Here is a 24,980-nt window from a genome sequence, read left to right as displayed (position 1 = left end):
ATTCGAACTCAGGATCTCCTGTTTCGAGACAGGCGCTATTACCAACTAAGTCACAGCGCCTGACAATTAAACTAAATCTGGATGGTTTTGTAGGAGTTGTTTTAGACATCTAAATAATAATGCATTTGAGGTTTTTTGTGTGTTGTTACTCTTATCAATATTAATGTCCTGCTAGACCTTTTATGAATTTTTAAAAATCTTTTTATCATATAATGCTTTTTAAAGGCACTGCTGAGATTCGAACTCAGGATCTCCTGTATACTAGACAGGCGCTTTAACCAACTAAGCCACAGCACCTTGTAGTACCTGGTTATTTTTTTTTCTCAGAGGCTGACATAGAGTGAAATATTAAGAAAAAACACATTCTATGGTCATTTACATTTTAACATCCAATCAACAACTTATATTATCATATAATTTAACACACATTTTAATTATCCTTCATTGTATTTTAGAGACCTTTATTCTTTCTTTTATATCAATTAAACACGACAACTTTAGTGAAGGCACTGCTGAGATTCGAACTCATGATCTCCTGTTTACGAGACAGGCGCTTTTACCAACTAAGTCACAACACCTAACAATAAACTAAATCTGGATGGTTTTTGTAGGAGTTGTTTTAGACATCTAAATAATAATGCATTTGAGCTTTTTTGTGTGTTCCTGGGCTTTGGTGCGTTTGTCGAGTGTTACAAATGAAAAATATATGAGCTTTTTTTATTTTTTATAAATTAGCATGTGTTATTTTCTTTAATAAAGATTTGTAGGTTAGTGGATCTGCTTTAAACTATATTTTACAAATAAATGATAAATCAGATGGATTGAATTTTCTGTAAAATTTGCAGGTACTATTTTTTTTTGCTAAAAGAGATTTGATCATTAGTGGCTTCGTTTTGGACCATGCTTTTTGTGTTCAGCCTCATCTAAAAGTTTTTATTTGTAGACACTATTGATCAGTAGAAAAAAAAAAATTATATTATAATTTCTGAGAAAAAAGCGAGCAGCTTTTTTTTCTTCTACTTTCAGAAAGTAAAATTCTGGGAGGTTTAGGTTGAAATCTTATACATTTAAAGAAAAAAGCAATAGGGAAAATGCTGTCAACTGGATTCAAAAAGGCTTTTTAAGAATATTTGTAGACCTCTACCATTGACTTAAACAGCTGTAAACAAACAAAAATGTAATCTTAGTTTCAAATCATTTCATCTATGTTTTGAAAGTTTATCTAATATATGAATACAAAACGTCTGGGAATCTTTATTATTCTTTTATATTTGCCCAGAATATTGATAAAAGACATGATTTGGGATTACTATTGAACTAGGAAGAATAAGTTGAACTATCTACATGTAAAATTTGAAAGGTAAGTCTTTTAAAGTTGTAGAAATGTATTGTAATTACAATATACTAACCATTATTCTTTTACTAATGTTATGATATTTATTTAATCACTGAAGAAGTATTTTACTTTTATTTTTTAAAAATACTTATGCATACAGCAACTATCTCATCCCAATTTGTTACTTTTATCAATATCCTGCTAGACCTTTTATGAATTTTTAAAAATCTTTTTATCACATAATGCTTTTTAAATAAATGAGAGGCACTGCTGAGATTCGAACTCAGGATCTCCTGTTTACTAGACAGGCGCTTTAACCAACTAAGCCACAGCACCTTGTAGTACCTAGTGGTTTTTTTTGTCTCAGAGGCTGACATAGAGTGAAATATTAAGAAAAAAACACAATCTATGTCATTTACATTTTAACATCCAATCAACAACTTATATTATCATGTAATTTAACACACATTTTAATTATCCTTCATTGTATTTTAGAGACCTTTATTCTTTTTTTTCTATCAATTAAATATAACAATTTTAGAGAAGGCACTGCTGAGATTCGAACTCAGGATCTCCTGTTTACGAGACAGGCGCTTTAACCAACTAAGCCACAGCGCCTGACAATAAACTAAATCTGGATGGTTTTTGTAGGAGTTGTTTTAGACATCTAAATAATAATGCATTTGAGCTTTTTTGTGTGTTCTGGGCTTTGGTACGTTTGTCGAGTGTTACAAATGAAAAATATATGCGATTTTTTTTTTTTTTTATAAAATTAGCATGTGTTGTTTTCTTTTTTTTTTTTTTTTTTTTTTTTTAGTTTCAAAAGCTTTATTGAAAATATAAACATAACAATCATGGCAAATGTTTCAATATGATCTGATGATTTCACAAAAGGTATCTATTAAATGTCTGTAGTGTCCAGTATCCAATCATCATCTCCTGAGTTAACACCAAAGGTGCTTAGTTAGTTCCATATCATTGTCTCAGTATTGAAATGCTATGCAAGCAATAATCTAGGATACAAAAGTGCGTTCAACAAGTTCCAGAAATATGTACATTGCTTATTCCCTGATAAAAATTGTATGTAAGAAGAAGGTAAGAAAAAGAAAGAAAAGAGGAGCGGAGAGGGGAGTCCCAGCGGCAAGCTTGAGTGTATGTGTCTCTATAGTCGCCTAGTGTCTTATTCTGTGGGGAGTGTTTCTCCATTTGCCCAGGCTGATAGCATAAGCTCGTGTATATCAGTGGTGTCCTGCACTAAGTGGTGGTACCTTTCGAGTTGGAGTAACAAGGTGACCTGCGCTTTCCAATCTGACAGTGTCGGGACAGTGTGTGTTTTCCAGTTCTTAGGGATTAATATTTTAGCACTATTCAGCATGATCATCATTAATGCCCTGTAATCTTTGCCCTCAATCCTTGGCAGCGAGAGATACAGAAGAATTTTGGGGTCATTAGGCAGAGTACAGCCTAATACGTTTTTAATGTGAGAGAGGACTTCCACCCAGTATGTATCTAGTCTGGGGCATTCCCACCAGATGTGTAGCAAAGAACCCTCTCCCCCACAATTTCTCCAACATTTCCCAGAAGATGACCTATATATATGCTGTATTCTAATTGGGGTGAGGTACAATCTCAAGAGAAACTTGTAGTTTGACTCTTGAATTCTGGCCGAGATTGATGATTTTTTAGTAGCTTGAAAGGCTGACTGCCATTCTTGGTATGTTATGGCTGTGTTCAGCTCTTTTTCCCACGTCTTAACAAAGGAGGGTAGTGTTTCTGGTTCTCCCAAGAGGAGGATTTTATACAGTCTCGAGATTGCGTGTCGTGTTTTTGTTTTTTGCAAGCATAGTGATTCAAAGGGGGTGTGTGATCTTATGAGTTGTTGCCTATGCTGATGTGTAGTCAGGTAGTGAGATATTTTAGCATGTGTGAACCAATTCATAGGTAGTTCAGGTATTTGCTCCTTAATGTCCCCAATTTCCTTGAGTTTGTGCTTCTCTATTAGTGCGGAGAACACTCTCTTGTCTAGACTCGCTATTTGGTTCGATCTAGTTTCCCTGAAGTCCCAAGGCAGGTCTGGATTATTGCAGATAGGGGTGAGAGGTGATGTTATCCCGGATACGTGTGTTGAAGTGTTAATAATCCTGTCCCATGCCTGATAAAACTCCACCAGGAGAGGATAGTCCACTACCATCTTTGGCCTATATTTCTTGTTAACCCAAGCTGTCAAGCCTACGTTGTTTGTATTCATGATGTCGCAGTCTAATTGAACCCAATTTTTGTTTGGGTCATTTTGGCACCAGTCCAGTAGTTCTGTGTAACACTATTGCTTGTTTGTATGTGGCTATGTGTGGTACCCCTAGCCCTCCCTTGTCTCTGGGTAAGTATAATGTGCATCTTGCTACCCTTGGTTTAATTTCTCTCCAAATGTACTGATCGATGAGTCCTTGTATCCTGTCCAGATAGTGTGCTGGAAGGGATATAGGGGTTGTTTGAAGCAGATAGAGTAGCCTGGGCAAGATATTCATCTTCACCACATTGATGCGTCCCAGCCAGGAGATAGATTTATTTCTCCAGCTGGACAGGTCAGCAACCAGGTTGTGCTCCAGCTGTTTGTAATTAGCCTGAAACATCACCTGTGGGTCTGGGGACAAGTAGATCCCCAGGTACTTCATTTTTGTCTGTTGTTTTTTCAGGGGGCAATTTAAAAGGAGCTTGGGTAGCTCGTCAGGTTTGTACGTGATGTTTAAAAACTCGGATTTGCTAAGATTAAGGTGGAAGTTGGAGACCCTGCCAAAGTCTGCGAATGTTTCAAGCGCCTTGGGTATTGATAAGCCTATGTCAGTGAGGGTAAGTATGACATCGTCGGCGTATAGCGCCAGTTTGTGTTCATGTGTGGTAGTGTGTATACCCTTAATCTGCTTATTTGATCTAATAGTTTGCGCCAGAGCCTCGATTGTAATGGCAAATAATACAGGTGAGAGTGGGCAGCCCTGTCTCGTACCGTTTTGGATACTAAATTTATCGGAGAGGATGCCATTTACTTTGACTCGCGCAGTTGGTTTGCTATAGAGCGAGAAAATTAAGGCTATAAAGTGTTTGCTAAAATTCATCTTGGACAGGGTCGCTTCCAGAAACTGCCAGCGCACCCTGTCAAACGCCTTCTCCGCGTCTGTAGAAATTAGCGCTAATGGGATTTGTTGGGCCTGTGCGTGTGACATGAGTTGTAGAATCTTTAAAGTATTGTCTCTGGCTTCTCTTCCGGGTACAAAGCCCACTTGGTCAGGATGGATCAGGGCGGGAAGGATTTTATTTATCCTAGTAGCTAAGATTTTGGCGTATATTTTGACGTCCGAATTCAGTAGTGAGATGGGCCTAAAATTTTCGGGGCTGTCTGGGGATTTGCCTGCTTTAGGGAGGACAGTGATGTGTGCTTCCAGCAGACTTTCTGTAAAACCTCCCTCTTTCAAGGTTGAGTTGAATAGGGAGGTCAGTGGTTGTAATATGTGGTGTAGGTATGTCTTGTAGTATTTTATACTCAGTCCGTCGGGGCCTGGGCTTTTTCCGTTGGGCATACTCTTTATGGCTAATTTGGTTTCCTCCATGGTGATTGGTGCATCTAGAAATTCCACATCCCCCTCTGTCAGCTTATTAAGTTGAAGGGTAGCTAGATAGTGGTCTATGTCCCCCCTGGCTGCTGTTGTTATCCAAGTTGTATAGTGTTTCGTAGTATAGTCTGAAGGTCTCAGCTATCTTTTTGCTGTCTTTGAGCACTGTTCCTCCTCTGTCTTTTATGGTGTGTACATGTGTGTTCAGCTGTTTCCTTTTAATGGCTTTCGCCAGTGACGAACCTGCTTTATTGTTAAGATCATAATATTTCTGTTTCAAGAAGGCAGCCTTTCTCTGGTACATTTTGGTAAGATGGCTATGTAGGTCTTTCCTAGCTTGTGTGAGGGATAACAGTGTAGAAGAGGCGTCAGGATGTCGCTTATGTTCTTGTTCCCAATATCTGATCTGAGCTAGGGTGGAGTTTAAGAATTGTCTGTTATTTCTATTGTCTTTAGCTTTAATTTTAATAAACTCCCCTCTTACTACGCATTTGTGGGCCTCCCATACTGTTGTGTGGGAGATGTCATCTGTTGTGTTTTCCCTAAAATAGTGTCCCAGGGCTGCGTCAATGTCTGACCTAGTTATCTGATTTTCCAGCATAGTTTCATCTAATCTCCATATAAAGGGTATTACCGGTGCAGATGGCCAGAGAACTTTACATTGCACCGGGGCGTGATCAGACCAAGTGAGAGGTAGTATCGTAGAGTTATCGATCATGGATAAGCCCATTTGGTCGCTGAGAATATAGTCTATTCTAGAATATGAGCCGTGTGGGTGGGAATAAAAGGTGTAGTCTCTTTTACTTGGGTTAATAGTTCTCCATATGTCGTGCATTTTCAAGAGTTGAATCTGTGTGTTAACCGCTTTAATAGTTCGTTTTGGTGTGCATGATATGCCGGTGGAGGTGTCTATTGTAGGGTCTAGTGGAAGATTGAAGTCCCCCTCCCAAAAAAAGTGTACCTTTTGTGTGCTCAAGCAGTAACTGGGATATTTGTTTAAAGATAATAGATTGTCCAGTATTTGGGAGATATATGTTTGCAAATGTCACAGGGTTATTGTAAAGGAGGCCCGAGATAATTATGTATCTGCCGTTGGGGTCTTTGATCGTGTGTTTGGGCTGGAAGCTGATATTGTTTCTGAATAGAATTCCTACTCCTCCCTTTTTCTCCCTGCCTGATGCCAAGTAGGCTGATTTATACCTATGGTGGAGGGTTGTGGGTTCCTTTCCTATTTGAAAATGTGTCTCCTGAATAAAGATTATATCTCCTAATGCATGATTGAGTTGATTGAAAGCTACTGATCTTTTCTCTGGGCTATTCAGTCCCTTTGCGTTAATAGTGATTAATGTAATAGGCCTAGCGCCATTGCCAGGGATGTCTGCCATGTTTAGTCTGTTGCTTATTTGTCTATATGTTTGCTATAGAGAGTGAGCAGTGTCACGTGTTATTTTGTACAATTCTTATCGAATGAGAGTGTGCAGGTAGAGTGTAAAAATGCTTACCAAGCGCTGGGACCCCCAGCAAGTGTGTTGAAGATGTTGGAAATGTCACACAATTCAGAACTGCATGCAGTTAGTAGATATACAATTTAGTCTGAGTTTAGTCTGAAAGAAGAAGATTGTTAGATTATTTTTGGTAAAAGAGATAGAACACAACAATTCTTAAAGCAAGTCAAAAAAGTTTTAACAGTAATAAGGTGGGTAATATCCCACAACTGTGTTCCCACACAGAATTATAAACATATATAAACAAGTAAAAACTTACAACCTGTAGCCAAGTTCAAAGATAAAGGGGTTTAATAACCCAGCAGGGGGCAGTTATGGGTTATCTGGTATCCTTGCTGATGCCTGGGTCGCTGCTGGTAGGGACTGTAGTGGAAGTGTCAATGTCCCTGCGGCCTTCTCTTGACAGTGAATGACTCCTCCTAATAGGCGAGTGATCTACCGCTGTGTTGCGGGTTTGTGACTCCATAGTTCTGATGTCAATCTGTAAAGCCTCACAAAAATTTGATAAGTCTTCCTTGGATCTGTATACAGCCGTTGTGTCTCCTTTAGAGGCGATAATGCTCACCGGAAATCCCCATCTGTATTGGATGTTTGATCTCGTAGTGATGTAGTAATATGACTAAGGTCTCTCCTCTTCTGTAAGGTAGTGGGGCTGAGGTCTGCAAATATCTGTATTCTGCATCCCGCATGTGTGAAGTCTTTTTTCTGCCTGGCATATTTCATTATTTCCTCTTTGTCTTTAAAGTGTAAAAGTTTCAAGATGACATCTCTTGGGGGGGCCTTTGGTGGAGGTTTAGCACGCAGAGCTCTGTGCGCCCTTTCAATGTTGATATCTGGGGCTCCTTCATTTCCTTTGAGGGTCTTAAAAAGGCTTTGCAGACATCCCTCCAGAGCTGTTGGTTGTATACTTTCTGGAATTCCTCTAATGCGGAGATTATTCCTTCTGCCCCGGTTGTCAAGGTCTTCTACTTTTCAAGCAGGTGGTGGATTGTTTCTTCTTGTTCGTATGCCAGGCGGGATACATGTTGAATGTCATTGAAGGTGGTATTGTGGTTCTCTTCCAAGTTTGTGACTCTCTGTGCTACCCTTGTAAGGTCTTTCTTTAGTTCCCCATACCAATTTTTGACCTCATGCATCATTTCCTTCACATCGTCTTTAGTGCAAAGAGATCTCAAATCTTCTCTAGTAAAGTCGGCAGTATTCATAGTTTGGCTGGGTTTATGCTGCATTTCAGCTTTGTGGGCGCTTTGTTGATGAAGTTCTCCTGAGTTCTGATTTGACTCATTTTGCTTTAGGTAGTTTTGCATTGTTCTAGTGTTAGGTAGGTTATCTGTCTTATGCGATTTTTTCCCTGGCATGACCCGTGTATGTATCTGAGGTGTTCCCCCCTCTTTAGTAATATAGGGTAGTCAAATGCTTTATATAATGGTTGGCTGATCTCTCACTTTCTTGCAAATGTTTCTGCTACTGTAGTTCCGTGTATCAATCAGTTTGCCATATTAAATCTAGCCCAGTAAAAAGGCCTCTGTTCTCCGATTTTTATTTGCGTGTTACTCTTCTGTAAGACATCCACTTGTGATATAGTAAATGTTGTAAATGTTCATTTGGGCACCAAAGGAAGCCTGTGTAAATTGCTCCTGCCGGAGCTCTGTCTGATGTGGTGCTATGCTCTCTTTTGGCGGTACTTTGGTTTTCATATAGCTGTGTGTGTATTTCTTATTGCCCCTTGTATGAGCTTACTGTGCTGAAATTAAAAGTCTTTCTGGCTATATGTTTTAGGCAAACACTTCTATAAGTGGGGTGCAATGCTTGTATTGCAGGTATACCGATATGTTATGGCGTCTATCTCCCCCAGCGTGTGCCCACGAGGTAGTGTCAGGCAAAGCAGTGAGAAGTGTGCGCTGCCAAGATCCTGCGGTCTCTATATGGCTGTATATTTAGTGCCTTGTGCTATTTCAGGCTTACCGCTCCTGTTGCTCGCTCCTCTGTCCTTCTGATATGCCCCTGAGTCAAGGGTGTAAAGAGGTCACTAATATGGCGCTACTCCTCTACTCCAGCGCGCGTGTATGGCTGAACCGGGAGGGGATCCGGTGTGCAAATGTTCCGTGTCGGCTCTCTTTTTCCTCTCGATATTTCGCTCCGCAGCTTCTTGCAAGTTATGCCCCCTGCCAGAAGCGTTAAAATAGGTTGTATATGGCTATTTTTATCGGGAATCACAGGTGTGGGCCTAGGAGCTACACAATCACACGACCATCTCTCTAAGCGGTCAAGCTCCGCCCCGTGTTGTTTTCTTTAATAAAGATTTGTAGGTTAGTGGATCTGCTTTAAACTATATTTTACAAATAAATGATAAATCAGATGGATTGAATTTTCTGTAAAATTTGCAGGTAATATTTTTTTTGCTAAAAGAGATTTGATCATTCGTGGCTTCGCTTTGGACCATGCTTTTTGTGTTCAGCCTCATCTAAAAGTTTTTATTTCTAGACACTATTGATCAGTAGAAATTTATTTTTATATTATAATTTCTGAGAAAAAGCGAGCAGCTTTTTTTTCTTCTACTTTCAGAAGTAAAATTCTGGGAGGTTTAGGGTGAAATCTTATACATTTAAAGAAAAAAGCAATAGGGAAAATGCTGTCAACTGGATTCAAAAAGGCTTTTTAAGAAGATTTGTAGACCTCTACCATTGACTTAAACCTCTGTAAACAAACAAAAATGTAATATTAGTTTCAAATCATTTCATCTATGTTTTGAAAGTTTATCTAATATATGAATACAAAACGTCTGGGAATCTTTATTATTCTTTTATATTTGCCCAGAATATTGATAAAGGACATGATTTGGGATTACTATTGCACTAGGAAGAATAAGTTGAACTATCTACATGTAAAATTTGAAAGGTAAGTCTTTAAAGTTGTAGAAATGTATTGTAATTACAATATACTAACCATTATTCTTTTACTAATGTTATGATATTCATTTAATCACTGAAGAAGTATTTTACTTTTATTTTTTTAAAATACTTATGCATACAGCAACTATCTCATCCCAATGTGTTACTCTTATCAATATTAATGTCCTGCTAGACCTTTTATGAATTTTTAAAAATCTTTTTATCATATAATGCTTTTTAAATAAATCAAAGGCACTGCTGAGATTCGTACTCAGGATCTCCTGTTTACTAGACAGGGGCTTTAACCAACTAAGCCACAGCACCTTGTAGAACCTGGTGGTTTTTTTTGTCTCAGAGGCTGACATAGAGTGAAATATTAAGTAAAAAACACATTCTATGTCATTTACATTTTAACATCCAATCAACAACTTATATTATCATGTAATTTAACCCTTTAAGGACACAGCTTTCAGTTTGCTCAATTGTTTTATGACGGAAAAATTCTGTCATATGTCCTTAAGAGGTTAAAACACATTTTAATTATCCTTCATTGTATTTTAGAGACCTTTATTCTTTTTTTTATATCAATTAAATATGACAATTTTAGAGAAGGCACTGCTGAGATTCGAACTCAGGATCTCCTGTTTACGAGACAGGCGCTTTAACCAACTAAGCCACAGTGCCTGACAATAAACTAAATCTGGATGGTTTTTGTAGGAGTTGTTTTAGACATCTAAATAATAATGCATTTGAGCTTTTTTGTGTGTTCTGGGCTTTGGTACGTTTGTCGAGTGTTACAAATGAAAAATATATGCAATTTTTTTATTTTTTATAAAATTAGCATGTGTTATTTTCTTGGTAGAAGATTTGTAGACCTCTACCATTGACTTAAACAGCTGTAAACAAACAAAAATGTAATCTTAGTTTCAAATCATTTCATCTTTGTTTTGAAAGTTTATCTAATATATGAATACAAAACGTCTGGGAATCTTTATTATTCTTTTATATTTGCCCAGAATATTGATAAAAGACATGATTTGGGATTACTATTGAACTAGGAAGAATAAGTTGAACTATCTACATGTAAAATTTGAAAGGTAAGTCTTTAAAGTTGTAGAAATGTATTGTAATTACAATATACCTAACCATTATTCTATTACTAATGTTATGATATTCATTTAATCACTGAAGAAGTATTTTACTTTTATTTTTTTAAAATACTTATGCATACAGCAACTATCTCATCCCAATTTGTTACTCTTATCAATATTAATGTCCTGCTAGACCTTTTATGAATTTTTAAAAATCTTTTTATCATATAATGCTTTTTAAATAAATGAAAGGCACTGCTGAGATTTGAACTCAGGATCTCCTGTTTACTAGACAGGTGCTTTAACCAACTAAGCCACAGCACCTTGTAGTACCTGGTGTTTTTTTTGTCTCAGAGGCTGACATAGAGTGAAATATTAAGAAAAAAAACACATTCTATGTCATTTACATTTTAACATCCAATCAACAACTTATATTATCATGTAATTTAACACACATTTTAATTATCCTTCATTGTATTTTAGAGACCTTTATTCTTTTTTTTTATATCAATTAAATACGACAAGGCACTGCTGAGATTCGAACTCAGGATCTCCTGTTTACGAGACAGGCGCTTTAACCAACTAAGCCACAGCGCCTTAAAATCAACTGAATTTGGATGGTTTTTGTAGGAGTTGTTTTAGACATCTAAATAATAATGCATTTGAGCTTTTTTGTGTGTTCTGGGCTTTGGTACGTTTGTCGAGTGTTACAAATGAAAAATATATGAGATTTTTTTTTTTTTATAAAATTAGCATGTGTTATTTTCTTTAATAAAGATTTGTAGGTTAGTGGATCTGCTTTAAACTATATTTTACAAATAAATGATAAATCAGATGGATTGAATTTTCTGTAAAATTTGCAGGTAATATTTTTTTTGCTAAAAGAGATTTGATCATTCGTGGCTTCGCTTTGGACCATGCTTTTTGTGTTCAGCCTCATCTAAAAGGTTTTATTTCTAGACACTATTGATCAGTAGAAATTTATTTTTATATTATAATTTCTGAGAAAAAGCAAGCAGCTTTTTTTCTTCTACTTTCAGAAGTAAAATTCTGGGAGGTTTAGGGTGAAATCTTATACATTTAAAGAAAAAAGCAATAGGGAAAATGCTGTCAACTGGCTTTTTAAGAAGATTTGTAGACCTCTACCATTGACTTAAACAGCTGTAAACAAACAAAAATGTAATCTTAGTTTCAAATCATTTCATCTATGTTTTGAAAGTTTATCTAATATATGAATACAAAACGTCTGGGAATCTTTATTATTCTTTTATATTTGCCCAGAATATTGATAAAAGACATGATTTGGGATTACTATTAAACTAGGAAGAATAAGTTGAACTATCTACATGTAAAATTTGAAAGGTAAGTGTTAGGGGTAATATGAACCTGACGGCAGCCATCTTGTTCCTCGCAGCCATTTTGTAATGATTAAACTTTATTATACTGGGTTATTATGTAGTGGGAATTATGTGCATGTTATGATAGTTTCCTTAGCTGTTCGGCCTTGTCAATGTACTCTGGCTATACGCCCAGAAGAAGATAATGTCAATAAGATGGTTCAGAAACATTGCTGTCTCCGCAGATGTTAGCGTATTATGACTATGACATGATTGTTATGAGCTGGTGAATTCCCAGAATCACACTGTGCTCTACTGTGTAAAACTGTGTAAGATGACGCCGTTCTAACGTGTCATCCCCTTAACCCTGTATGCTGTTATAAGAAATGCTTGCACTGTGCAATAAACAGGATTGGCTTTAGATCATATTTGCTTCGTGGTCTGAGTCATTCTAAGGGGCCCTTATCAGATAATCTACATATGCCTCAGGTGGTACACTGGGCCCGTGGCTTCGGCCTGACCTGACACTTACCCCCCCAGGGGAAACACCTAACAATTTTGATGTCAGTTTGTGGGATTCGCCGTGGGTAAGTATGAGTGCTTTTACCATGCTTTCCTTCTGTGAATCTGAACCTAAATTTAGTCTGGTAATAGGTGTTGATAATATATGATAAAGGGTTAAAGGGTTTCCTGTGGTTGATGCACAGGTTTGCGGAGGTTATAGTCCTGCCGGCAGTTGTGATACCCCTCCTTACAGGTAATCAGTCCTGTGCTGGGATACGACAGGTATTGTGAGTCCTGTCTGTGATAAGCGCGCAAGAAATATATGAATGCCAGTTGACGGAGATCTTTTAAGCTAAGCACCTCCAGGCAAGGTGGCAGTGAGTGAGTCTCGCGTGTGTTAAAGTTTCCCATGTTCATTCCCATAATAGAGTTTTGTTACCCACCTGAAGCTCATGTTGATATCTGATGCTTGCTTTGTTTGTGTTGCTGCTATATAATTGTGTAGAAAATTTTAAGTGGCTATGCATGTTGATATTGTGGCTATTATTGTGTTGAGAAATGGGATCTGCTTATGGATAAGAATGCACAGAGAAAATTACATGTATAAGGTCGAAAAAAAGAAGAGTTAATAGTTTCTGCAAAAGACAGAAATATTTTTAAAACACTGTCAGTGAGTACTGCTGTGTGGTAAATAGAGAAATCTCTGTGTTAAAGAATGTAGCAGGCAAAGAAGGGGGGCCACCACTGAGCGCGCACATAGATCAGAAAAAAAAAGAAGCGAAAGAAACCTGTTACAGCAGCTCCGTTTGTAAGACTTTTTGTTTGCTTGCAGTAATGAAAAGGAAATTTTGTCATGCTCTGAGATGCATAGTGTGTGATGGTCTGTAGGTTCTCACTGTGGTATGCGTGTAACAGATTTACTTTAAACCAAAAAACAGAATGTATTATTTGAAAATGATTGTTCCCAATCCGTGCAAAAGTGGCCATTTTGCGTGGGATTCGGAAAGAAAAATACATTTTGAACTTGGTGACAAGTTAATCTTGTGGTCTTTTTATATTTGGTATTTGGTACGCTATGAAATAGATGTTTTTCTGAGAAAGGAAAAAAAAAGGGAGTGAATCTCTGGTATGCAAGATGAAATTAGCTTGTGTGTCTGTTTCTGTATCGCTGTAAAAATGTTTCTTTCTGTTTCTCTGCTGGGAAATCAGACATTTTAAGAAGATATTTTGTAATGTTATTTTATATACCTGTATTTTAAAGTAAGCAGCATGTTTTAAGGATGTGGTATTAATAAGCAGTTTTAGTTTTAAGTGATAATTGTTTTTCAGGCATGTAAGGATATGATATTGTTTTTGCAAGTGAAGTAACGGCTTTGAAAGTGGCTTTGAAAGTGCGAGGGTGTGTGTGATTTTTTGTCACGCTCTGGTAAATATGAAACTGTTTCTAGTATGATTAATGGGTTACCGTATGTTGTATTTGTAAGGTCTGTGCATGGCGTTGTTGCACACAATGAAATATATTTATAGGCTGTAATTGAAAGTTTATCTAAAAGTGCGTCCGTTTTTGTTGCAAGTAAATTAATCTGCAGGTCATGCTACAGTACAGAGGTGAAATTTGTGTGGTAAATCATACAAGCAGCCTAAATTATGGTTGGGATATATATATGTAATTTACGTGATGAATGGTTAGTCCTTAAAGGGAAAGTCCACTGTAATAAGGTGTTGCTATTAATGTATTGTCCATGACTTGTTATACAAGCTGCATAGTATAAAATATTGGAGAAATTGCATTTGCAAGTTTATTTGTATATATATGAAGTAGCTGGTTTTATGCTTTCAAAACACAGTTGATTGCAATGGGTTGAATTTTAGATAATAATAATATCTCATTATCTTATATTTGTCTGTAAAATCAGAGCTCAGTGCGTAGACAGAGCAATAGAAAATTGTAATTTTCTTATTTAAAGGACCAGTGCAATAACACTGTATTAGTAGTTTGCTAAATATATTTTAAGAGACCTTTCTTTGTATATATTTATTTTAAATCTGCTGTTTAGATAGCAGATATTTCTTTTTGCAGTATAACTTAATTCTCTCTGTAATGCAAACTGAAGTGATAAGTTGGCTACAATTTTAGTGTAGCGATCTGTGAGACTAAAAAAAAAAACGAGAAAAACAGAGGAGTGAAAATATTTAAAGGGATACAGGCAAACTTATATAACATCTGAGAATTTAAGGGAATATTTACAGAAAAGACAATGAGGTTTACTGTGAGCCTAACACTAGTATATTTCACTGTGTTAGCAGTTTCAATTAAAGATTATTTTTTAGTTTGGGTAAAATGTCCCTTTAACTAGCCTGCATCTCACTGTGAGTGCGTTCTTATGCTGCTTATGCTTGCTTAGGCTATTTAATGAACGTCAGTATACATTTTTTTTTATTATAAGGATCATTGGGAATAATTTAAAGGGGAAATCGTATTATTATTCTTTTGTAGAAAGCTTATTTTTTGTGTTATATGCGGTTGTTATATTTGGCTGGAGAGCTGCAGAATGGTGAATATCAAATTATACACAACGTTAAATCCAATAATTTTGTTGTGATTAAACTAATTAGCATTTATCACGTTTTCGTGTGAATTTTATATTCTTAAGCAGTAAACAGTGTTTTTCCTTTAAGTAAAAATGAAACTTTGAGCTTGCCTCACTATCCTTGAGAAGACTGATAACACTGTGCATGTTTTGCTTTTCTTTTAAAAAAAAAAAAAGTTCTCTCTTGTGTTTGGCTTCCTCGCAGAGAGAAAGATTTGTACTTTACATTAAGGCCTAGATTTAGAGTTCGGCGTTAGCCGTGAAAACCAGCGTTAGAGGCTCCTAACGCTGGTTTTAGGCTACCGCTGGTATTTGGAGTCAGTGATTAAAGGGTCTAACGCTCACTTTTCAGCCGCGACTTTTCCATACCGCAGATCCCCTTACGTCAATTGCGTATCCTATCTTTTCAATGGGATCTTCCTAACGCCGGTATTTAGAGTCGTTTCTGAAGTGAGCGTTAGAGCTCTAACGACAAAACTCCAGCCGCAGGAAAATAGCAGGAGTTAAGAGCTAGGTAGGAATATTCTGATTGGCTGATGGAATCAGCCAATCAGAATCAAGTTCAATCCTATTGGCTGATCCAATCAGCCAATCAGATTGAGCTCGCATTCTATTGGCTGTTCCGATCAGCCAATAGAATGCGAGCTCAATCTGATTGGCTGATTGGATCAGCCAATCGGATTGAACTTGATTCTGATTGGCTGATTCCATCAGCCAATCAGAATATTCCTACCTTAATTCCGATTGGCTGATAGAATCCTATCAGCCAATCGGAATTCGAGGGACGCCATCTTGGATGACGTCCCTTAAAGGAACCGTCATTCGTCGGGAGACGCCGGAAGAAGAGGATGGATCCGCGTCGGAAGCTTCAACATGGACCCGCTCCACACCGGATGGAAGAAGATCGAAGATGCAGCTTGGATGAAGATGTTTGCCGGTCCGGATGTCCTCTTCTTGCCGGATAGGAGGAAGACTTTGGAGCCTCTTCTGGACCTCTTCAGCACCGGATGCCAGGACGGATCGGTGAACCTGGTATGGTGAAGACAAGGTAGGAAGATCTTCAGGGGCTTAGTGTTAGGTTTATTTAAGGGGGGTTTGGGTTAGATTAGGGGTATGTGGGTGGTGAGTTGTAATGTTGGGGGGGGGGTATTGTATGATTTTTTTTACAGGCAAAAGAGCTGATTTTCTTGGGGCATGCCCCGCAAAGGGCCCTGTTCAGGGCTGGTAAGGTAAAAGAGCTTTTAAATTTATTAATTTAGAATAGGGTAGGGAATTTTTTTATTTTGGGGGTCTTTGTTATTTTATTAGGGGGCTTAGAGTAGGTGTAATTAGTTTAAAATTGTTGTAATATTTTTCTTATGTTTGTAAATATTTTTTTATTTTTTGTAACTTAGTTCTTTTTTATTTTTTGTACTTTAGTTAGTTTATGTAATTGTAGTTATTTGTAGAAATTGTATTTAATTTATTTATTGATAGTGTAGTGTTAGGTTTTATTGTAGGTAATTGTAGGTATTTTATTTAATTAATTTATTGATAGAGTAGTGTTAGGTTTAATTATAACTTAGGTTAGGACTTATTTTACAGGTAATTTTGTTATTATTTTAACTAGGTAACTATTAAATAGTTCTTAACTATTTAATAGCTATTGTACCTGGTTAAAATAATTACAAAGTTGCCTGTAAAATAAATATTAATCCTAAAATAGCTACAATGTAATTATAATTTATATTGTAGCTATATTAGGATTTATTTTACAGGTAAGTATTTAGCTTTAAATAGGAATAATTTATTTAATAAGAGTTAATTAATTTTGTTAGATTAAAATTATATTTAACTTAGGGGGGTGTTATTATTAGGGTTAGACTTAGCTTTAGGGGTTAATCCATTTATTATAGTAGCGGTGAGCTCCGGTCGTCAGATTAGGGGTTAATAATTTAAGTTAGGTGTCGGCGATGTTAGGGAGGGCAGATTAGGGGTTAATACTATTTATGATAGGGTTAGTGAGGCGGATTAGGGGTTAATAACTTTATTATAGTAGCGCTCAGGTCCGCTCGGCAGATTAGGGGTTAATAAGTGTAGGCAGGTGTCGGCGACGTTGAGGGGGGCAAATTAGGGGTTAATAAATATAATATAGGGGTCGGCGGTGTTAGGGGCAGCAGATTAGGGGTACATAAGGATAACGTAGGTGGCAGCGCTTTGCGGTCGGCAGATTAGGGGTTAATTATTGTAAGTAGCTGGCGGCGACGTTGTGGGGGGCAGGTTAGGGGTTAATAAATATAATATAGGGGTTGGCGGTGTTAGGGGCAGCAGATTAGGGGTACATAGGGATAATGTAAGTTGCGGCGGTTTACGGAGCGGCAGATTAGGGGTTAATAATAATATGCAGGGGTCAGCGATAGCGTGGGCGGCAGATTAGGGGTTAATAAGTGTAAGGGTAGGGGTGTTTAGACTCGGGGTACATGTTAGAGTGTTAGGTGCAGACGTAGGAAGTGTTTGCCCATAGGAAACAATGGGGCTGCGTTAGGAGCTGAACGCTGCTTTTTTGCAGGTGTTAGGTTTTTTTTCAGCTCAAACAGCCCCATTATTTCCTATGGGAGAATCGTGCACGAGCACGTTTTTGAGGCTGGCCGCGTCCGTAAGCAACTCTGGTATCGAGAGTTGCATTTGCGGTAAAAATGCTCTACGCTCCTTTTTTGGAGTCTAGCGCAGCATTTTTTGGGACTCTCGATACCAGAGTTAATTTTATGGTGTGGCCAGAAAAAAGCCTGTGTAGCGTTAACAGCCCATCTACCGCCAAACTCCAAATCTAGGCCTAAAAGCGGTAGTACTGGTGTTCTATGTTATAAAAAAAAAAATGATAAATATAAATTGTTCACTACACAGAAACCGGTATTTATATTATATTCTGCTGTCAAACTGTATTTCACAGATATTACAAAACTCTTTGCTATTAAAATAACCCCCACTGCGCTCAATAAATAAATGAGATATTATTTAATGAAGTGATTTCAGTGACACTTATATATATAGGTATTTGGATACTAACTAGTCTACCACTATAATTGCAATGAGTTTGATTGCTGCTTACCAGCTAAGCCGTGGTCTATAATGTGTCTACAATAAACATCCTTATATTAAGGCAATCGGGGATGGCAAACAAATGATGCACAATTTATCTGATTCTACTGCATTTATATAACTGGCTGATTTATCTGATTATAGTTTTAGTTTTATTTATATGGCTTACGTGTATTTTGTCTCTTGGTGTTGCAAAGAGATTTAAACAGCCTGTGATAAGAGGCAGCCTGCAAAGGCTTAAAAATTAGCATATGAGCCTACCTATGTTTGGTTTAATCTAGGAAAGTTGGTTAACATTAAAAGTCCTATTTGAATAATGAAATTTTCATTTATACTAGTATGTCCCTTTAACAGTGGATTTGCTTGGTGCATGCGGCAGGAGAACTGCCATGGTTATCTGATTGTTCCCAAATAAGCGCAATTTTATTTGTACAATATGCAACTGAAGTTTCTTGGGCATCTGCTGTGATTGTACAGAGTGGATGTTTTTAATTGTTTGTAGTGTTTTGCGAGTATTGCATTTCAATAAATGTCAGAATATGTGTTGCATTTTTGGTTAATTGTGATTGTTTGAAATTTGTGTCGGCATCTAAAGTTTTGTTTTGTGAAAGACAAGAACAATTGGTTTTCCATGTTTGTTTGTTATGTTTTTCTCTTTTGTGCCTGCGTGTGGAAGCGTGCTGTATGGACAGCATATGGAATTGTGAAGTGTATTTGATTTTGCTTGCTATTGAGAATTGTCTCTGCATGAGTGGAGTGCATGATTTGTCGTTTAGTCTCTTGTTATGTGGTGTTTGCGTGTCACATGAGATGTTTCGCGCAAACAAGGGGGAAGTGTTGATGAGTATTGATGAATATCTTTATGTAATGGGGGTGATTGTTTTTAGGAGGTGAACCTAAAACGTTTTGAATCTCCTCTTACAATGTTATTGCCTAACCACCAGCTGTGCCCTAAATTTCCTTGTCTTACCCCTATGCAGGATGCACTACGTCCCTAGGATTGTCTAGAACTTTCCTTCATTGGGAATCTGGCCACGGACATCATCTACCTTGATGGCCACCCCGGTCGTAGCCTGTACACCCAGACCCCACTCTTTTTTTTCCCTCCCTGGTGGATTAGATCATTTTATTGTCTTTCTGTGTTTTATTTTGCTCTCATATTTCGGATGCCTAAAATGTTTTATTTTTCTATTTGGTTCTTAACACTATATTTGTATTTGCAGGATGAGAGTATGCACCTGTCTTCAGAGATTGAAAGACACTAACTGAATTATTTTTGAGTTTCCATATTTAGGTAAAATCTGTACAGGCAAAATTCCATAAGTGCACTCTTCAAAAGATTAAAGATTGAAAGCAAGTAAACCTTTAAAGAAAGAAAAGATGAAGATGAAAAACCTTTTGTCAAGCTTGTTTTAACCACCATACTGCAGTAAAAGTTGCAGAACTATCTTTGGATCCATTCTTTGCTTTGCATGCTGGTACCAGCCCCAGAACTGGACTCTGGGTAATCCATGACTGTTTCCTCTGATGTGTGTCTTCAGGACATAAAGACTATCCTTCTCTGGACTGTGCCTTACCGCTCGATATGGAGGACCTGTTATGCTGTTACAGGGTCAACCAATTAAATAAGGGGAGTATTGTTTTAACTCCATTCCTTATATTGCTTGTTTTGTATTCTCTGGTATTTGTTTTATTTTTATTGATCATATTTGGTATAAGAAATCATATGCTTCATTGATATTAGTGCACATTGTAGTTTATGTGCTTAACAAAGTAACCCTTTAGATAAATGTAACTGTGAACTTCGCAGTATTGTACCCTATTGAATGGCCCACTGAGTATAAAAATATGTTTAAGGAAAATGCTGCAATATATCATAATATTTTAGACCCTTCACCCTTTAGAACAAAAGGAGGACACGTCTAAGCTAGGAGTTTATATTAAATATATACGGAGAAATGTTTGTTTGGGGAATAGCATCATTATAGTTTATGAAAGCAAATGTATTTTTCCCTTTTATTAATTAGTATGGTATCTGCAAAGTGAATTTGGTCATTCCTGATGTTTGTCAAAGAGAGTAATTCTTACCATAAAGATGTGTTTACCTTTAAAAGAGTTTGTAGTTTTAAATGATGTTCTGTTTGTAGGCGTTCCTCATACAGGAGTGTGAGAGAATTTAGGTTGCATAAAATAATTAGGAAACTAGTAGTGTTTATATCAGATGAGATTGTTGAATATTAGGATCATGGTTGGAGAATTATAAACATTATAGATAGCAGCCATGCAGAATAAAGCAACACGAGGTTCTTTTATTTTTTTAGAAGTTCAAAGTGACACTGTAAAGAAATTCATTTATTTTTATTGACTGTTTTCTTTTTTTTCCATTTTTGCTACAGGGCAGGCCTTAGCATAAGTTTTGGCATAACCCTTCAAGCCCTTGATGAAGTCTGGCAGGTTTTCACTTGCTTAGTATTCATGAAGTATCATTTAAAAGTGTATAGAGAAGTTGTAAATTATTCTCTGAGAAATATCAATGTATTTAGTTTGTATTATATATCAACAATGTTTTGTTTGATTTTAAATGACATAGGATGAAAGTGACGTTTTATTTGGAGATAACTGTGATTGTATTGCGGTGTGTACTCATCCTGTACTGTTTCTGTTTGCTTCCTAGACTCCCTGTGACTCGAGTGTTTGCTTGCCATGGGTATCCACTGGTTGCCTTGTCTAACCCATGAACAAACCATCAGATTTCCAGTGTCTCCCTGCGGAAGAACCGTGGATTAGCACCCCTACTGCAAATGAACTGTTGGAGAACTGTATTATAGCAAAGTGTCAAGGTGCAGCGCTCTCAAATGGACAAAGACTGTTCTTAAAGTGTTCAGAGGCCATCTAGAGACAGTTGTGCTGTTGCTATGTCATGCTTTACTGTGGAGAAGGAACTGTTGGACATATTGGGGGGTGCTAGCAATGCAGGTGGAGAAATAAACGATGCAGCATTGTTTGGGGGTAGATGGGGGGCTGGTTGGGTCTCTGTGCCGGTAGACCGGTAGTTTTGGGAAGGCTGGAAGTTAGATGGAAGGTATTGGAGGGGCTGTACCTATATGCAGTTACAATTAGCCTATAAAAGTATATCACGACACAGGAATATTTTTCTCTTTAGTATTCTCACAGAGTTCTGTTACCATAATATAAGGCTTTCCTAATTTTCTATGCCTGTCTATTTTTATGTTATTCTGATAGAATAAAAGGATGGTATGTTAGGGGTAATATGAACCTGATGGCAGCCATCTTGTTCCTCGCAGCCATTTTGTAATGATTAAACTTTATTATACTGGGTTATTATCTAGTGGGAATTATGTGCATGTTATGATAGTTTCCTTAGCTGTTCGGCCTTGTCAATGTACTCTGGCTATACGCCCAGAAGAAGATAATGTCAATAAGATGGTTCAGAAACCTTGCTGTCTCCGCAGATGTTAGCGTATTATGACTATGACATGATTGTTATGAGCTGGTGAATTCCCAGAATCACACTGTGCTCTACTGTGTAAAACTGTGTAAGATGACGCGGTCCTAACGTGTCATCCCCTTAACCCTGTATGCTGTTATAAAAAATGCTTGCACTGTGCAATAAACAGGATTGGCTTTAGATCATATTTGCTGCGTGGTCTGAGTCATTCTAAGGGGCCCTTATCAGATAATCTACATATGCCTCAGGTGGTACACTGGGCCCGTGGCTTTGGCCTGACCTGACACTTACCCCCCAGGGGAAACACCTAACAGTAAGTCTTTAAAGTTGTAGAAATGTATTGTAATTACAATATACTAACAATTATTCTTTTACTAATGTTATGATATTCATTTAATCACTGAAGAAGTATTTTACTTTTATTTTTTTAAAGTACTTATGCATACAGCAACTATCTCATCCCAATTTGTTACTCTTATCAATATTGATGTCCTGCTAGACCTTTTATGAATTTTTAAAAACCTTTTTATCATATAATGCTTTTTAAATAAATGAAAGGCACTGCTGAGATTTGAACTCAAGATTACTAGACAGGCGCTTTATCATTCATTGTATTTTAGAGACCTTTATCCTTTTTTTTTTATATCAATTAAATATGACAAATTTAGAGAAGGCACTGCTGAGATTCAAACTCAGGATCTCCTGTTTACGAGACAGGCGCTTTAACCAACTAAGCCTCAGCACCTGACAATTAATTAAATCTGGATGGTTTTTGTAGGAGTTGTTTTAGACATCTAAATAATAATGCATTTGAGGTTTTTTGTGTGTTCTGGGCTTTGGTACGTTTGTCGAGTGTTACAAATGAAAAGTATATGAGATTTTTTTTATTTTTTATGAAATTAGCATGTGTTATTTTCTTTAATAAACATTTGTAGGTTAGTGGATCTGCTTTAAACTATATTTTACAAATAAATGATAAATCAGATGGATTGAATTTTCTGTAAAATTTGCAGGTAATATTTTATTTGCTAAAAGAGATTTGATCATTAGTGGCTTCGTTTTGGACCATGCTTTTTGTGTTCAGACTCATCTAAAAGTTTTTATTTGTAGACACTATTGATCAGTAGAAATTTATTTTTATATTATAATTTCTGAGAAAAAGCGAGCAGCTTTTTTTTCTTCTACTTTCAGAAGTAAAATTCTGGGAGGTTTAGGGTGAAATCTTATACATTTAAAGAAAAAAGCAATAGGGAAAATGCTGTCAACTGGATTCAAAAAGGCTTTTTAAGAAGATTTGTAGACCTCTACCATTGACTTAAACAGCTGTAAACAAACAAAAATGTAATCTTAGTTTCAAATAATTTCATCTATGTTTTGAAAGTTTATCTAATATATGAAGACAAAACGTCTGGGAATCTTTATTATTCTTTTATATTTGCCCAGAATATTGATAAAGGACATGATTTGGGATTACTATTGAATTAGGAAGAATAAGTTGAACTATCTACATGTAAAATTTGAAAGGTAAGTCTTTAAAGTTGTAGAAATGTATTGTAATTACAATATACTAACCATTATTCTTTTACTAATGTTATGATATTCATTTAATCACTGAAGAAGTATTTTACTTTTATTTTTTTAAAGTACTTATGCATACAGCAACTATCTCATCCCAATTTGTTACTCTTATCAATATCGATGCCCTGCTAGACCTTTTATCAATTTTTAAAAACCTTTTTATCATATAATGCTTTTTAAATAAATGAAAGGCACTGCTGAGATTCGAACTCAGGATCTCCTGTTTACTAGACAGGTGCTTTAACCAACTAAGCCACAGCACCTTGTAATCCCTGGTGGGTTTTTTGTCTCAGAGGCTGACATAGAGTGAAATATTAAGAAAAAAAAACATTCTATGTCATTTACATTTTAACATCCAATCAACAACTTATATTATCATGTAATTTAACACACATTTTAATTATCCTTCATTGTATTTTAGAGCCCTTTATTATTTTTTTTATATTATTTAAATATAACAATTTTAGAGTAGGCACTGCTGAGATTCGAACTCAGGATCTCCTGTTTACGAGACAGGCGCTCTAACCAACTAAACCACAGCGCCTAACAATTAATAAAATCTGGATGGTTTTTGTAGGAGTTGTTTTAGACATCTAAATAATAATGCATTTGAGGTTTTTTGTGTGTTCTGGGCTTTGGTACGTTTGTCGAGTGTTACAAATGAAAAATATATGAGATTTTTTTTATTTTTTATGAAATTAGCATGTGTTATTTTCTTTAACCCCTTAATGACAACTGACGTACCAGGTACGTCATGCATTAACAAGCAGTTAATGACAATGGACGTACCTGGTACGTCAGTTGTCTAACAGAGTGCTGGAAGCGATCACAAATGCTTCCAGCAGCTCTGAGGGTATTGCAGTGATGCCTCGATATGGAGGCATCCTGCAATACCACTTTACAAGCCCCCGATGCAGAGAGAGCCACTCTGTGGCCCTCTCTGCACCGGTAGCGATAGTGCCGGGTGTGAGGGTGCGTGTGCACGATGCGTGCGCGCGTGCACGATGCGCGTGTGTGCACGTGAGCATGCATGAGCATGCATGTGCACGCGTGCACGTGCGCTCGTGCACATGCACCCATTAGCCACACTGACACCAATGAATGAGGGCAGAAAGGGGGAAAAAAAAGGGATTTTTTTAAAAAAAAAATATAAAAGGATCTGGGAGGGGGTGGGGGTGGGGGTATTGTGGGGGGCTGCTACACTACAGAAATAGTTTTTTAAGTAAAAATAAAATAAAAATACTTTTTGGGGGGTTTTTGGGGCCAAACTGGGTACTGGCAGACAGCTGCCAGTACCCAAGATGGTGGTAATTAGGTAGGGGAGAGGGTTAGAGAGCTGGAGGGGGGATCAGGGAGGTTGGGGCTAAGGCAGGGGTCCATCACAGCTAAAATACTTTATTATTTTTATTTAAAAAAAAAAAAAACCTCTTTTATTTAGTACTGGCAGACTTTCTGCCAGTACTTAAGATGGCGGGAACAATTGTGGGGTGGGGGAGGGAAGAGAGCTGTTTGGGAGGGATCAGGGGGTGGGATGTGTCAGGTGGGAGGCTGATCTCTAAAATTAACCCTGCAAGCTCCCTACAAGCTACCTAATTTAACCCCTTCACTGCTGGGCATAATTAACGTGTGGAGCGCAGCAGCATTTAGCGGTCTTCTAATTACCAAAAAGCAACGCCAAAGCCATATAAGTCTGCTATTTCTGAACAAAGGGGATCCCAGAGAAGCTTTTACAACAATTTCTGCCATAATTGCACAAGCTGTTTGTAAATAATTTCAGTGAGAAACCTAAAAATGTGAAAAATGTTGTTTTTTTTTTTATTTGCTCGCATTTGGCGGTGAAATGGTGGCATAAAATATACCAAAATGGGCCTAGATCAATACTTGGGGTTGTCTACTACACTACACTAAAGCTAAAATTAACCCTACAAGCTCCCTACAAGCTTCCTAATTAACCCCTTCACTCCTGGGCATAAAACACGTGTGGTGCGCAGCGGC

General features: G+C 37.1%; 4 non-coding genes across 4 annotated transcripts; all 4 read right to left on the bottom strand.

Annotated features, from left to right (window-relative positions):
- Window positions 1-1,880: 1,880 nt before the first annotated feature.
- On the bottom strand, window positions 1,881-1,954 carry TRNAT-CGU (transfer RNA threonine (anticodon CGU)). Its single transcript has one exon. It is a non-coding gene; the product is annotated as a tRNA-Thr (tRNA).
- Window positions 1,955-9,947: 7,993 nt separating this feature from the next.
- On the bottom strand, window positions 9,948-10,021 carry TRNAT-CGU (transfer RNA threonine (anticodon CGU)). The gene has a single exon. It is a non-coding gene; the product is annotated as a tRNA-Thr (tRNA).
- Window positions 10,022-10,951: 930 nt separating this feature from the next.
- On the bottom strand, window positions 10,952-11,025 carry TRNAT-CGU (transfer RNA threonine (anticodon CGU)). The gene has a single exon. It is a non-coding gene; the product is annotated as a tRNA-Thr (tRNA).
- Window positions 11,026-23,455: 12,430 nt separating this feature from the next.
- TRNAT-CGU (transfer RNA threonine (anticodon CGU)) lies at window positions 23,456-23,529 on the bottom strand. The gene has a single exon. It is a non-coding gene; the product is annotated as a tRNA-Thr (tRNA).
- Window positions 23,530-24,980: the final 1,451 nt, after the last annotated feature.

The sequence above is a fragment of the Bombina bombina genome, chromosome 2 (assembly GCF_027579735.1).
Source record: "Bombina bombina isolate aBomBom1 chromosome 2, aBomBom1.pri, whole genome shotgun sequence".
NCBI classification, from domain to species: Eukaryota; Metazoa; Chordata; class Amphibia; order Anura; family Bombinatoridae; genus Bombina; species Bombina bombina.
The sequence above is the reverse complement of the archived record's forward strand: the minus strand, read 5'-3'. Positions and strand labels throughout refer to the sequence as shown.